The sequence below is a fragment of the Symphalangus syndactylus genome, chromosome 9, assembly GCF_028878055.3.
Source record: "Symphalangus syndactylus isolate Jambi chromosome 9, NHGRI_mSymSyn1-v2.1_pri, whole genome shotgun sequence".
Lineage (NCBI taxonomy): Eukaryota > Metazoa > Chordata > Mammalia > Primates > Hylobatidae > Symphalangus > Symphalangus syndactylus.
The window spans coordinates 25,215,098-25,229,570 of record NC_072431.2 but is presented as its reverse complement, the minus strand read 5'-3'; the positions used below and the strand labels follow the sequence as shown (position 1 = coordinate 25,229,570).

The 14,473-nt window shown below is 37.5% G+C and overlaps 1 long non-coding RNA gene across 1 annotated transcript; it reads right to left on the bottom strand.

Annotated features, from left to right (window-relative positions):
• Nucleotides 1-1,279: 1,279 nt before the first annotated feature.
• Nucleotides 1,280-4,943, bottom strand: LOC134731406 (uncharacterized). The gene is made up of 3 exons (XR_010113631.1): nucleotides 4,798-4,943; nucleotides 2,986-3,102; nucleotides 1,280-1,385 (listed from the first exon to the last, which is right to left on the bottom strand). It is a non-coding gene; the product is annotated as an uncharacterized lncRNA (long non-coding RNA).
• Nucleotides 4,944-14,473: the final 9,530 nt, after the last annotated feature.

Sequence of the window (14,473 nt, the reverse complement as noted above, 5' to 3'; positions counted from 1 at the left end):
TCAAAGAAATATATTTTTAAATGTTTTGGTTTACATATCATTGGGGAAACAGTCATATGACTGTTACTAATATTTCAGTTTGACAGAAATATGTTTATATAGATCCAGATATAAAAAAAGTTTTACCTTTTATTTTATTCATTGTAAGTTTTGTAGGGGAAGGAGTTGGCCAGGGTGGCTTCTAAGAATAGCTTTGCCAGCTAATGCAATTCCTCAGTTATGAGTGTGGTGACAATATAGGTAACTTTTCTACTTCAAAATCTCTTGCCAGATTATATCTAAGTAGAACTAGTTCTTATAAAAATATCATTTGGAAACTAAGGCATTTCAAATTATTTTCATGTGTTTGCAAAGCTTCAACTAGATATAGGAATCAAGAATGTCACAGCAAGCTGGGTACAGTTGCTCATCTCTGTAATCCCAGCAATTTGGGAGGCTGAGGTGGGAGGATTGCTCGAACCCGGGAGTTCAAGACCAGCCTGGATGAGATAGTAAGACTCCATCTCTTAAAAAAAAAAAAAAAAAAAAAAAGCAGGGCAGGATGGTGTGCACCTATAGTCCCACCTATGCAGGAGGCTGAGGTGGGAGGTTCTCTTGAGCCAGGAAGGTTGAAGCTGCATGATTGAGCCTCCACTGTGCTCCAGCATGGGCAACAGAGTGAGATTCTCTCACAAAACAAACAAACAAACAAACAAACAAAACCCAACGTCACAGCAACATTTTGATGAGGTCTATTTGCACTATCCCTCTGCTTCTTTCCATTGCTTTAACCATCCAGGACACTGATGGTAACCAGAAGGGAGTCATCCTGGGAATTGGCCATATTTTCTATTTGCTTTGACTTTGCATATTATATCTGTGTGTTTGAACTTTATCTCTTCCACATGAAATACCAAGTAAGGGATTCCTTCTGAAATGTTTTTCTGAATGTGACTGTATGTATATATAAGTGACATGTAAGAATCATATATAAGGGGTGACAAAAATGTATATTAATCTATGATTCCATGGGTAAAATACAGATACAAAAGTAAAAACAAAACCTTTACTTCACAGAGAGCGTTGGGTATTACGTTATTTTGAAATAATTCTTGCTAGGTCTTAAGAGTACTAAATTTACTTGTGTTACATTCTAAAAAGGTGGTGATCTTTTGTGATATAATAACATTTATTATTAGGAGCCAAATTAGGAAAACAAATAGTTACAAAAGAAAAACCCATATTGTTGGAATTGGATCCAGTTATTTTATTAATAACGATTTAATTAGGCATAGGCATTTTTAGCTTTTGCATGTCTTTTATTCAGCTTTCAGATCCAGTTTTAACTGGGTTATAATTCATCGCCACTGTGTATGTTTTACATCAGTTCAATTGGGGGTTTCTTCCTGGGATGAAAAAATTCAGAGAGATTTGCTTGAACACAAAAACTGACTCTATAAATTAGAAAAGCTTACTAAGCTTTTACATACCATATAGGAATATCTTACAAACATCTCAATTTATTTTCTAACAAATTTTAAATGTCTCAGTAATTAATATATGATATTTCTAAATATCAAGTCCAATTAATCTTCTTCTGAATTACAATCCCATTATTTTATACTTTTGTAGGATTTTTCTAAGCAGCGACTTTTATTGTAAATATATGATTAGCATTCATTCAGATGATACAATAGGCTTCATAAATTTCTCTTCTGCAAGTGCCAGTCATAAATTTGTTAAAGTTAAAATCTCTCCATTTATATTTAGCTAAGAATTGATGCTTGTTCAACTGGGATCTATCCAGAGAAACATAATCCACTTCAAGAATTTTCTGAAAAGGGAATCTAATGCAAGGAATTAATTGCAAAGTGATGCAATATCTGAAAACGATAGGTAAGAATAGCGTGACCTGCAGATTAACAATATCCTTACACCCGGGGTCACCTTTGATGATACAACTATGCTGGCCATATACTGTGGAGGCTGGAATCACAGAAGAGACAAACTGCTTAAGGAGGGTTATTCTAACCACTTCCCTCCTCCTGCCCTCTATCTTCCACCTTCCATCTCCCATTGACTGACCCAAGACAGAAGTCAGCTGGCCTAGGAGCCCAAGGTAACTAGCCTTCAGGGACTAGAAGGTTGAGGAATGGATTTGCTGGCCAACAGGCTCAAGATCTGAAAAATAATCTTCCAGGCTTTTATAAACACATGTAAAAACTCAAGCTTTAAAAGCAATTTGTGGCAGTAGGAATGCACACTTTGCCCTCAAACCTAGCCCTCCTAAGAAATCTAGCACCTGCATTTTTCATTCATCAAAGAGGGCAGTGACTAGCAAAAGAAATAATAGCAGAAAGAGAATTATATTAATCAAAGCAATTTCTGGTGAAAGGAGGCATGGAAATCTCTATGCAAGTTATAGAAAGAAAGCCACACTCTTCGAACCTCTGAATTGAAAACAAAGCTTCAGATGATAACTATATGATTTGACAAAGATACCTCAAATCGCTCAGGAAAATCTCTTTCTTTAGAGTAATGTTTCAGGCTATTTAAAACAGAATCTCAGTCGAGGAACTAAACAAAGATGCTAGGATTGGACATAGAAGACAGATGAATTTGGCTGTTATCCATATAAGAATAGAAGCCAAAATTATGCTGACTAAAAATGGAGCCAAGCGATGTCATATAGATTTGAAAACGATGTTGTGCCAAGGAAGATGTTAATGTTTTTCAATTTGCAGGTTTAGTAAGGATCATAAATTGTTTGATTTCTTAATCTGGTTTACGTATCCTAAATATCTCTGCAACTTTGCAAGGCCCTAATTTATTTCCTTTTTTTTTTTTTAAGTTATAGATTTGACAGTTTGGTCTACATTTCAAGGCTGGTTAGATGGGAGGTGTGTCCTGGTATATTAGTTAATTTAGGTATATCTTACTGATTTACACTGCATGATTTATCAGATGCTATTGACTCATTCAAGTAAATATATTTAAAAATTATACCTTTTGCTTATACTAGTAATTGGGTCAGTCATGCTCTTGAAGGAGGCATACTGGGAGCCATACTTTACCAGAGGCAGAGGATTCAATGGATGTTTTCTGTTTTCTCTTCTTCGTGCTCTGTAATTGAGATACAGAACAAAGGTAATCTTTGCTTAGCGTAATAATGGAGAGTGACTAGACCAACAAAAGATATGTCAGAATCATTTGCAAGGGTAAAACTTATGAGTGTATTTGCGAACCTGCTTGAAAGCTCCAATGCACATGTGTCTGTACACAATTTGGGGCCTATTAACATTTCCTAATATTTTAAGCCTCTGAAATTATTGTTATAACATTTGGCATCCTTGGATAAAAAATGATGTTTAACTATAAAAAGAATATTTCATCAATCATTTAAAAGTTGGCATTATTTTCTTTACAAGTCTATGGATGATAACAAAAATAATTAAAATTTTCCAGAAAATAAACTTCATAATTACTAATATTATATAATTAATTATATAAATAATTATAATTATTATATATATGAGAGTACTAAAGGTATGTAAAATGGAACGTAGTAGCAGAATTTTAAAAGTAGCATGACAAAATAAAGTAAATGGGATTAGAAAAATATGTGTGTGTGTACTGTAGTTTGTTTTTATTATTAGCAAAAGCAAAACAACCCAGAAAGTACCACTAAATGTTCAAGTTATATAATGCAGTGGTAATAATAATAATATATGCCAACATATTTTGTAATTATTATAAAATGATGCACATGCTAGTTATAATTATCTCTTTTGAGCCTAAAAATGCTCAAAAGAAAGAAAAACATTCAATAAACATTCAATTCTGTCATTTATTTCAATTGTTCTACAATCGGAAATTCTAGCCAAGATTTGGAACCAAGCTAAGTGTTCATAAACAGATGAATGGATAAAGAAAATGTGGTACACATACACAATGGAGCATTATTCAACCATAAAAAAGAATGAGATGTGGTCAATTGCAACAACTTGGATGGAACTGAAGATAATTATGTTAAGTGAAATAAGGCAGGAACAGAAAGACAAACATCATATGTTCTCACTTATTTGTGGGATCTAAAAATCAAAACAATTGAACTCATGGTCATAGGAAGTTGAAGGATATACCATTTTATCTGAAAATAGAAGTTTAAGCCTTCTGTTCCACTTCCCCAAGTCCCTGTTGTTAATGAGGCTTTATTACTATATTTCACATTAATAGACTTCAAACCACCTATCAGGGATTGGGTTCCCCAATTTAAGAACCTGAAATCTACCTCAAAGTCTTAAGATACCATCTAAACCATATCTGCTATCTGCTATTATCTACTTATCTTAGTTTATTTGGGCTACTATAACAAAACACCATAGAATAGTGGTATGTAAATAACAAGAGAGTTATTTCTCAGTTCGGGAGGCTGGGAAGTTCAAGATCAAGGTGCCAATAGATTCAGTGCCTGGTGAAGCCCTGCTTCCTGATTCGTAGACAGCTATCTTCTCAATGTAACCTGACAAGGCCAAAGGCCGAGAGAACTCTCTCAGGCCTCTTTTGTAAGAGTGCTAATCCCATTTATGACAGCTCCACTCTCATGACCTAATAATTACCTCTCAACAGCCCTACCTCCTAGCAACATCACCTTGGGGGCTAGGATTTCAACACATGAATTTGGGGGAACACAGATATTCAGTCCATAGTACTGCTCCTTATCAACTTGTAGTTAATAAGGACAAAGCATATCAATGTTACCAGACCACATCTCTGGATTATTCACAGAGTCTGCTATTTCTGTTTGTACTACCAGACCTGAGAATATTTCTGGTAATGTCTGTGGTCCTAGCTTCTTGTCTTGCCCATCTTCTCTCTCATCCTGTCTAATCATTTACAGGTCGATTCTCCCACTCTCACTTGTTGCAGCTCCCATTCCTGCTGACTTCTGCTTTGGGTCAGTTGTGTGAGTATACCAGCAGCAAGCTTCTCAGTGTTTACTCACCCTCTGTTGCCTCATCTGACTGAGCGTCCCTAATTGTACAGCGAAGGTACAGGCTTGGAAGGCATGAAAATGTTAGCATATAGAGAAGTGTCAAATACCTAGGGGTGATAAGAGTGCTGCGTTTAGAAGACAAATGATAGGAAATAAATTGGTCCTGTAGGTTGGGGCTTCTTACAGAATTGGGGGCCTCTGAATCTAAAACTTGTGCTCTTAACTGTTCTCCATTATTTCCCCCAGCTGGCCTGTTAAACATCATCTATAAAAAAATCTATAATCTAATTTAGGAACTAGCTTACTCAAAGACACATAAGTCTGCTCTACCAAAGGTTACTATGCAGGCACTGCAAAGTTACCTACAAAGACTAGATGGTAACATAAATCTGTAACTCTGTTAGATTCAGTGATACAGTAGCTCCATGATAAATATGGAGCTTCAAAATCTGGAGAATGGACATACCATCTAAACACAACTGCAGATTGTCGTCATAGGAAATGCCAACCAACATTGCCTGATATTCTCCTTTCACAGAGCTCCTGGAAGATCATTCCAGAAATCCTGGAAATCCAGATGTTAGTTACAAACAAACATTTAAAACTGGGCCAACGCATTGAGAAACAAATAAATGTCTGTACTCCATATTTGACTCTCCAAGAGGCAGTTTACAGTCTCTGTTAGGAGACTTAACACATTTCTTTGTCTAAGACTAGACAAAGAGCTTAGTCCACAACTGAAATATGCTTAAAAACAGCAGCAAAAACAATCATGCTGCTTAAAATCCTTCAGTGGCTTTGAACTCTGATTGATGTGAAATCCAGCATTCTTCATAGCCCAAGTCTTCACATGATCTGGCAACTTCCCGATTCCCCAGCTTCTGGGCAAGCTGCTGTCCTCTTTGCTTGCCATGGTCCACCTATAACAATCTTCTAGCTTTTCAGAAATGTTAAGCTCTTCCCATCTCAGGTTATTGCCTCTGCTTAGAATGCTCATCTCACATTATTGCCTCTGCTTAGAATGCCTTTCCTCTGCTTAGAATGCCTTTCCTTCCCATCTCACATTATTGCCTCTGCTTAGAATGCCTTTCCTCTTCTTTCCAACTGTTGAAATCTTTCTTCTAGTTTTAAATTTCTTATTGATGCACAATATTTGTACATATTGAGGAGGCACATGTGATTTTTTTTTACATGCATAGAATGTGTAATGATCAGGTCAAAGTATTTAAGATAGGCATCATCTAAAGCATTTATCATTTCCATGTGTTCCAAACATTTCAAATCCTCTCCGCTTGTATTTTGAAATATAAAATACATTGTTGCTAATTATAGTCACCCTATTATGCTATAAAACATTAGAACTTATACCCCCTAACTGTTTGGTACTCATTAATCAATCTCCGTTTATTCCTCCCTCCTCCCCCAACATCCTTCTCAGCCTTTAGTAACTGTCATTCTACTCCCTACCTCCATGAGATCAACTTTCTTTGCTCCCACATGTGAGTGAGAAGATGAAAGATTTGTCTTTCTGTGCCTGGCTTATTTCACTCAACATAATGACCCCCAGTTCCATCCATATTACTGCAAATGACATGGTTTTGTTCTTTTTCATTACTGAGTAGTATTCCATCGTAAATGTAACATATGTACATACACACACACACACACGTGCACGCATGTTCTATAGCTGTCCTCACTGTTCTATAGCTCCATAAGGACAAGGTCTGTCTTCATGGAGTGGTGTGCCTTCCACACAATTTGTACTCATGATTAGTTGAATAAATAGATGAGGGATTTATCTGTTTCTAAATTCTGCATTGCATTTAGCATTTCTTGGGAGATTTAAACAAGTCAGTTCAGGTAACATGTTTAGCTCAGTGCTAGGAATATAGTAGTGGCTCAGTTAAATGTTAGAAATAATTAGATGTTTGTTTTAACTTCCCTGATCAGAAACAGAAAATAAAAATGATGACACAAAAATGCAACGTATGTTTTATAATGTGATTCTCCTGATATCTTACAGTGGATTTGCCGAAAAGCAGACCCTGAGGCAGGATGTAATTGCAAGGTGATAAGCCTAGGAAGCATAGTCATGGAGTAGGAAGGTGAGCCCGGGAAAGGAGGCAAGCCAGCAACGGGCATGTTAATTGAGTAGATCACCACTGGGCTCAATCCTGCTTGGGGACCCTCTGAGAGACTGTGTTGAACCTAATCTCAGAGTTGTTCCATGAATGAGCAAGAAAGCTAGCTTATTTACGTACCATCTTCTGTCCCTCACTGGCTGGGAGTTGCTCTTCGGAGGCCCCCCTGCCACTAAGGAGGGTCAGATGAAAATCTTCACGCCTTGTTTTTTTAACTGATTGATTTAGCTCTGTTTTTGCCATGATCTTTGAAGTTCTTTTTAAGAATCACATGTGCTTTCTTCATAATAAATGTTTATTTTTGCTAGCATTATCTTAAATTTGTACAATATTTTTGTAAGAAAATTTGGTAATGTGTAGCAAATAAACAAATGCACTTTGATCCACATAAGTCTACCTCAAGATGCTTTTCCTAAGGCAATAATTATGAATATGTGCTAATATTTTTGTCTTATTTTACAAATAGTATAATACTTGTAGACATTTAGAAAACACTGAAAATATGTACAAATAAAGTTATCAGCACTGCCACAACACAAAAATACTATTTATATTAGAAATAATTTTTTTAATTGAAATGATGCTATATGCTGGCATTTTGTACATTTTAAAATGATGAACATTTTCTCATGGTTTTAAATATTTTTCATAAAGTTCATTAGTAAAATGTATTGTCCTAAAGGATCCTGAAGCATATTTAAATAGAACATACCAAATTTTCAATAGATACATTAACACTTTTGTAACGTTCTATCTAGGGCTTGAGTACCCAACAAATGGGGGTGGGGAAGGGCAATTAAAGAAGAAGGGAGTTAGTGTCAAACCAAAATATTTATTTCCTTAATAAATAGTTCAGGTCGACTCTAGATGTTTGTCATGATTGGGGGTCTCAGGCAGTCTTGGTTAAGCAGCCTCCCCTGGGGCAATTTCTCTTCTTTGGTCTGATTCATGGGAAAGATTGGTCTTAGACACCATCTGCCACTCCAGTGGTTTATTTTGGCAGTGCTTTTTCAAGACACAAGAGCGGGCTGGTGGCATGGGCTAGATATAATCAGGTAGTCAGACGACCAGCTGACCAGGAGGGTCTCCATTTGGAGACCATTTTCAGAATTTGGGGGATTCTTTTCCTTTCTTATACCTGTATGCAATCTAAGTCAATTTCCAGGTGTTTCTTTCACAAAGGGAATTTAAGCCTGTTCTTGTAAGGGAGAGCTTGTTTTAAGGTTTATAAAAGTTGCAGCTGTGCTGAGATGGAGTTGTCTTCTGGAAATCCCCCACTGAGTTTCGTCATACTGCTAAGTGACATGTAGTGTCATCCCTGCAAGAAACTTGAGTGGGGCTTATGGCTATCATTAATCTCATAGCCACGGATGCCTCTTGTGTTTACCATAATATTTGTGTTATAATGTTCTTGGTGCCAAGCCTACATGCCCTACGGCACCGCCAGTGGTTTTATTAGGATGTATTTCCATGACTTCCTCCTTTTCCCTCTTCAACTCCATGTTTTGTCATTTCCCATACCAGTGACAACTCAGCATATGGTATAAAGACATCCATACTCGTCTTGTCTTATTTTGTACCTTCTACATTTTATGTACATTTCTGACTCCCACTTTTCCTCCCCCTCTTTCATCTAGGGCTAGTTCCTCCATCTTTGCTCTGGTTCCCTTTCTTTGTACGTAGGAACATTGATTCTCTCTAATCAGCATTTAAACTTGTGAAGTATCTTCTGTCTTAAAGCAAAAGAAACCAAAATTCTCTCCTCATATTCAAGTTCTCTAGTAACTAACCCAATTGCCTTTCTGTTCACAACAGAAAAATATTTTTGGTTTCCTTATTAGTTATTTTTTCTGAGACCAAGTCTTGCTCTGTCGCCCAGGCTGCAGTGATGTGGCAGTACGATCTCGGCTCACTGCAACCTCCACCTCCTGGGTTCAAGAAATTCTCCTACCTCAGCCTCCCAAGTAGCTGGGATTATAGACACGTGCCACCACGCTGGCTAATTTTTGTATTTTTAGTAGAGACGGGGTTTCACCATGTTGGCAAAGCTGGTCTCGAACTCTTGGGCTCAAGCGATCTGCCCCACTTGGCCTCCCAAAGTGCTGGGATTACAAGTGTGAGCCACTGCACCCAGCTGGTTTCCTTATTTTTTAATTTGTTCAATTTGTAATTGTTATGGGTACGTAGTAGGTGTAGCTATATATGGGGTGTATGAGATATTTTGATACAGGCATACAATGTGTAATAATCGCAGGGTATAAATGGAGTATCCATCACCCCAAGCATTTATCATTTCTTTGTTTTACAAACATTTCAATTATACTTAATTTTAAAACATAATAAATTATTGTTGCCCTGTTGTGCTATCAAATACTAGATCTTATTCATTCTATCTAACTATATTTTTGTACCCATTAACCATCCCCACTTTCCCTCCAACCCCCACTACCCTTCCCAGCCTCTGGTAATAATCATTCTACATTTTGTCTTCATGAGTATAATTGTTTTAAATCTTAGCTCCCACAAATGTGTGAGAATATGTGTAGTTTGTCTTTCTGCAGTTTTTGAAAGAGATTACTCCATTTACTGTTCCCAATTTCTCATCTTTTACTCATTCTCAACCTTTCATGATATGTCTGCTCCTGTCTAAGCAACCTGCTTCCAGCAAGGCCACTAACCACACCCTTACATTGAAATTCATTTGTAGCTGACAGCGTTCTTCATTCCTCTTGGCTACCATGATACTACACTTCTTGTTTTTGTTTGTCTTGTTTTTTTTTTTTTTTTTTTTTTTGAGTAGGCGCTAGCTTCTGAGCACCCTTTGTATCCTCTCAATCTCCATAAATTTTATGATTTCTTCCTCTGCCTGCCCCTTACATCTTTCTGGTCCTCAGGAATCAGTGCAAGGCCCCTTTAAGTCTCATTTTACACGTTACTATACTTTCAAAACTTCAGCTCTTAGTTATTTGTTAATGACTCCAAAATCTGTAATCCTATCCCAGTTGGTTTTTCTGAGCTCCATGCACATCTATTCATTCATTCATTCAAAAAAAAAAAATCTCCAGAGAGTGCCTATTCTGTGCAAGCAAATTGCTACATGCTGAGAACACCATGATGAGCAAGGGACAAAAGCTTCCATGTTGGTGGTGAATACAGCCAACAAATAAGTAAGCAAATAAATAAACAAAGGGACTAAGAAGCTGCTCTGGTCAAATAATCAGGGAGATAGTTTGGATAGACTGTACTTGAAGCTGAGAAGAGTTAAAACCAGGTAAAAATGCCTGTTCAAGAAGATCCCATGATGAAACAGCAAGTTCAAATGCTTTGAGGCGAGAAAGAAGTTGATGGGTTTGAGGAAGTAAACAGAGATCCAAGCCTGGATATGGTAATTTGAGTAGGAGTAGCAGGATATGAGGTTGAAGAAGTAGGTAGGAATCACATAAGGGTTTGTGGGCCATAATCTGGAATTTAGATTTTACTTTAAAGACAATGCAAAGCCACTGAATCATTTTTGGCAAGAGAATAACACTTTATTATTATTGTTGCTAAGTATTTTATTCTCTTTAAGAGGTTTTATATTCATAACAAAATTGAGAGAAAGGTACAGATATATCCCCATATACCCTCTGCCCCCCAAAATGCATAGGTACGTTAAAATAAAAACTTTTTATTTAAGTAAAATTAAGCTAGAGAAAACTACAGATGCCACTAAGTTTTGTAAGTACATCCATGTAACTAGTATCTGGGCCTACTAATGAAACACTACCCGTATCCCAGATGTCCTCTCATGTTGTCTTCTAGTCACTACCTGTCCCCTGCTCAGAGTAAGCACAATCCTGACTTCTAACATGGATTAATTTAATCTGTTTTGTACTTTATGTGAATGATATCATACAGTATGTGCTATTTTATGTCTGGCTTCTTTCTTTCTATATTCTGTCTCTGAAATTATCCTATGTCATTATGTCTAGTGGTATTTTTTTTCATTCCCATGCTGCAAAGCAGTCCATTATGTGAGTATTCTGCAATGTATTTATCCATTCAAATGAAAATGGGCCCTTGAGTAGTTCCCAGTTTGGGAAAATTATAAATACTGCTGTTCTAAGCAATCTAGTACACGTCTTTTGTTGAACATAAGCATTCATTTGTTGGAAATATACCTAATAGTGGATTTGGGGGTAAAATTTTATGCATATGTTCACTTTTAGTAAAATCTATCCATTTTATGGAAAGATTATATGTGTATATATGGATGTATATTTAAATGTACAAAGATATATGTGTATATATTTTATTATTTATGTGGAAAATATTTCAAATGTACAAAAGAATTACAATAATGTTTTAGAGAATATCCATACTCCTTTATTTAGTATCAAATATTGCTAATATTTTGCCCCATCTTCTTTGTCATTTGCTGTCTTTATTTATATAACTTTTACTTTTTCTGTACCATTTGAGGGTAACTTACATACATGATTGTATTAATCCATTCTCATGCTACTATAAAGAACTACCTGAGACTGGGTAACTCATAAAGAATAGAGGTTTAATTAACTCACAGCTCTGCATGGCTTGGGAGGCCTCAGGAAACTTACAATCATGCCAGAAGGGGAAGCAAACACATCCTCCTTCACAGGACGGCAGGAAGGAGAAGGGCCGAGCAAAGAAGGAAAAGCCCTTTATAAAACCATCAGATCTCATGAGAATTCACTCAGTACCATGAGAACAGCAGCACAGGGATAACTGCCCCCATGATTCAATTACTTCCCACTGGAGTCCCTCCCACAATATGTGGGGATTATGGGAACTACAATTAAAGATGAGATTTGGGTGGGGTCACAGCCAAACCATATCATTCTGCCCTGGCCCCTCCAAAATCTCATGTCCTCACATTTCAAAATCAATTATGCCTTCTCAACAGTACCCCAAAGTCTTAACTCATTCCAGCATTAACCCTAAAGTCCAAATCCAAAGTTTCATCTGAGACGAGACAAATGCCTTCCACTTAAGAGCCTGTAATTTCAAGTTAGTTACTTCCTGGATACAATGGGGTACAGGCATTGGGTAAATACACTCATTCAAAATGGGAGAAATTGGCCAAAACAAAGGAACTACAGGCCCCATGCAAGTCCAGCATTCAGTGAGGCAGTCAGATCTTAAAGCTCTGGCATGATCTCCTTTGACTCCACATCTCACAACTAGGTTATGCTGACACAAAAGCTAGACCCTCACAGCCTTGGACAGCTCCACCCCTGTGGCTTTGCAGGGTACAGCCCCCATCCCAGGTGCCTTCATAGGCTGGCATTGGGTTTCTGTGGCTTTTCCAGGTGCCCAGTGCAAGCTTTGGTGGATCTACAATTCTGGGGGCTGGAGGATGGTGGCCCTCTTTTCACAGCTCCACTAGGCAGTATCCCAGTGGGGACTCTGTGTGAGGGCTTCAACCCCACATTTTCCTTCTGCACTGCCCTAGCAGAGGCTCTCCATGAGAGCTCTGCCCCTGCAGCAACTGTCTGCCTGGACATCTAGGTATTTCCATGCATACTCTAAAATCTAGACAGGGGTTCTCAAACCTCAGTTCTTGACTTCTGTGCATCCATAGGCTCAACACCACATGGAAGCTGCTAAAGCTTGGGGCTTGGACCCTCTGAAGACGTAGCCCAAGCTATACCTTGGCCTCTTTTAGCCACAGCTGGGATGCAGGGCACCAAATCCCTAGACTGCACAAAGCAGCAAGGCCCAGGGCCCAGCCCTCAAAGCCATTTTTCCTCCTAAGCCTCTGGGCCTGTGATGGGATGAGCTGCCGTGAAGGGCTCTGACATGCTGTGGAGATATTTTCCCCATTGCCTTGGTGATTAACACTTGGCTCCTCGTTACTTATGCAAATTTCTGCAGCTGGCTTAAATTTCTCCTCAGAAAATGGGTTTTTCTTTTCTATCACCTTGTCAGGTTACAAATTTGCTAAACTTTTATTTCTTTTATTTACTTAACTTCCCTTTAAACATAAATTCCAATTGCAAATCATATCTTTGTGAATACATAAAACTGAATGCTTTTAACAACACCCAAGTCACATCTTGAACACTTTGGTGTTTAGAAATTTCTTTTGCCAGATACCCTAAATCATGTCTCTAAAGTTTAAAGTTCCACAGATCTCTAGGGCAGGGGCAAGATGCCACCAGTCTCTTTGTTAAAACATAGCAAGAGTCACCTTTATTCCAGTTCTTAACAAGATCCTCATCTCCATGTGAGTCCGCCTAAGCCTGGACTTTATTGTCTATATTACTATCAACATTTTGGTCAAATCCATTCAGTATGTCTCTAGGACGTTCCAAACTTTCCCACATTTTCCTGTCTTCTTCTGAGCCCTCCAAACTGTTCTAATCTCTGGATATTACCCAGTTCCAAAATCACTTTCACATTTTTGGGTATCTTTACAGCAGGACCTCACTACCCAGTACGAATTTACTGTATTAGTTCATTCTCATGCTCCTATAAAGAACTGCCCAAGACTCGGTAATGTATGAATGAAAGAGGTTTAATTGATTCACAATTCTGCATGGTTGGGAGGCCTCAGGAAACTTACAATCATGGCAGAAGGGGAAGCAAACACATACTTCTTCACAGGATGGCAGGAAGGAGGAGTACCAAACAAAGAGGGAAAAGCCCCTTATAAAGCCATCATATCTTGTGAGAACCGACTCACTACCACTAGAACAGCAGCATGGGGGTAAACACCCCATGATTCAATTGCCTCCCGCCGGATTCCTCCCACAACACGTGGGGATTATGGGAACTACAATTCAAGATGAGATTTGGCTGGCGACACAGCCAAAGTATATCAATAATGTTCTTTTACTTCTACATGCTATACTGTATACTACCTAAAGTTACGACTTTTAATATACAAAACCATAGGACAGTTATCCATTCAAGTAAATTTAACATTGATACATGATATTTTTCCTAATCTTTTGCTGGTATTCCGGTTTGATTAATTTACTAATAATGTCTTTTAAGCATTTTAAAATTCCAACATAGGCTGAAATATTGCATTTAGTTTTTATCTTTTATACTCCTTTATTCTAAGACAGTTACTCTGCTTCTTTTGTCCTATATGACACTGAAATTTTTGAAGTACACAATCTCACATTTTAGTAGAATAATTATCACTTTTGAGTTGTCTGGTAATTCTCCATGGTTAATTTCAGTTTATGCATTCCCAACATGCATAAGTGATGTTGTATCCTTTTCAGGTTTTCTCATGGAGAGATACACAATATATATTTGCTCCACTCAAGATTGTCTGATTTCTCCAACATTATAGTTACTAGTTTTTCCTTGTTACTAAACAATG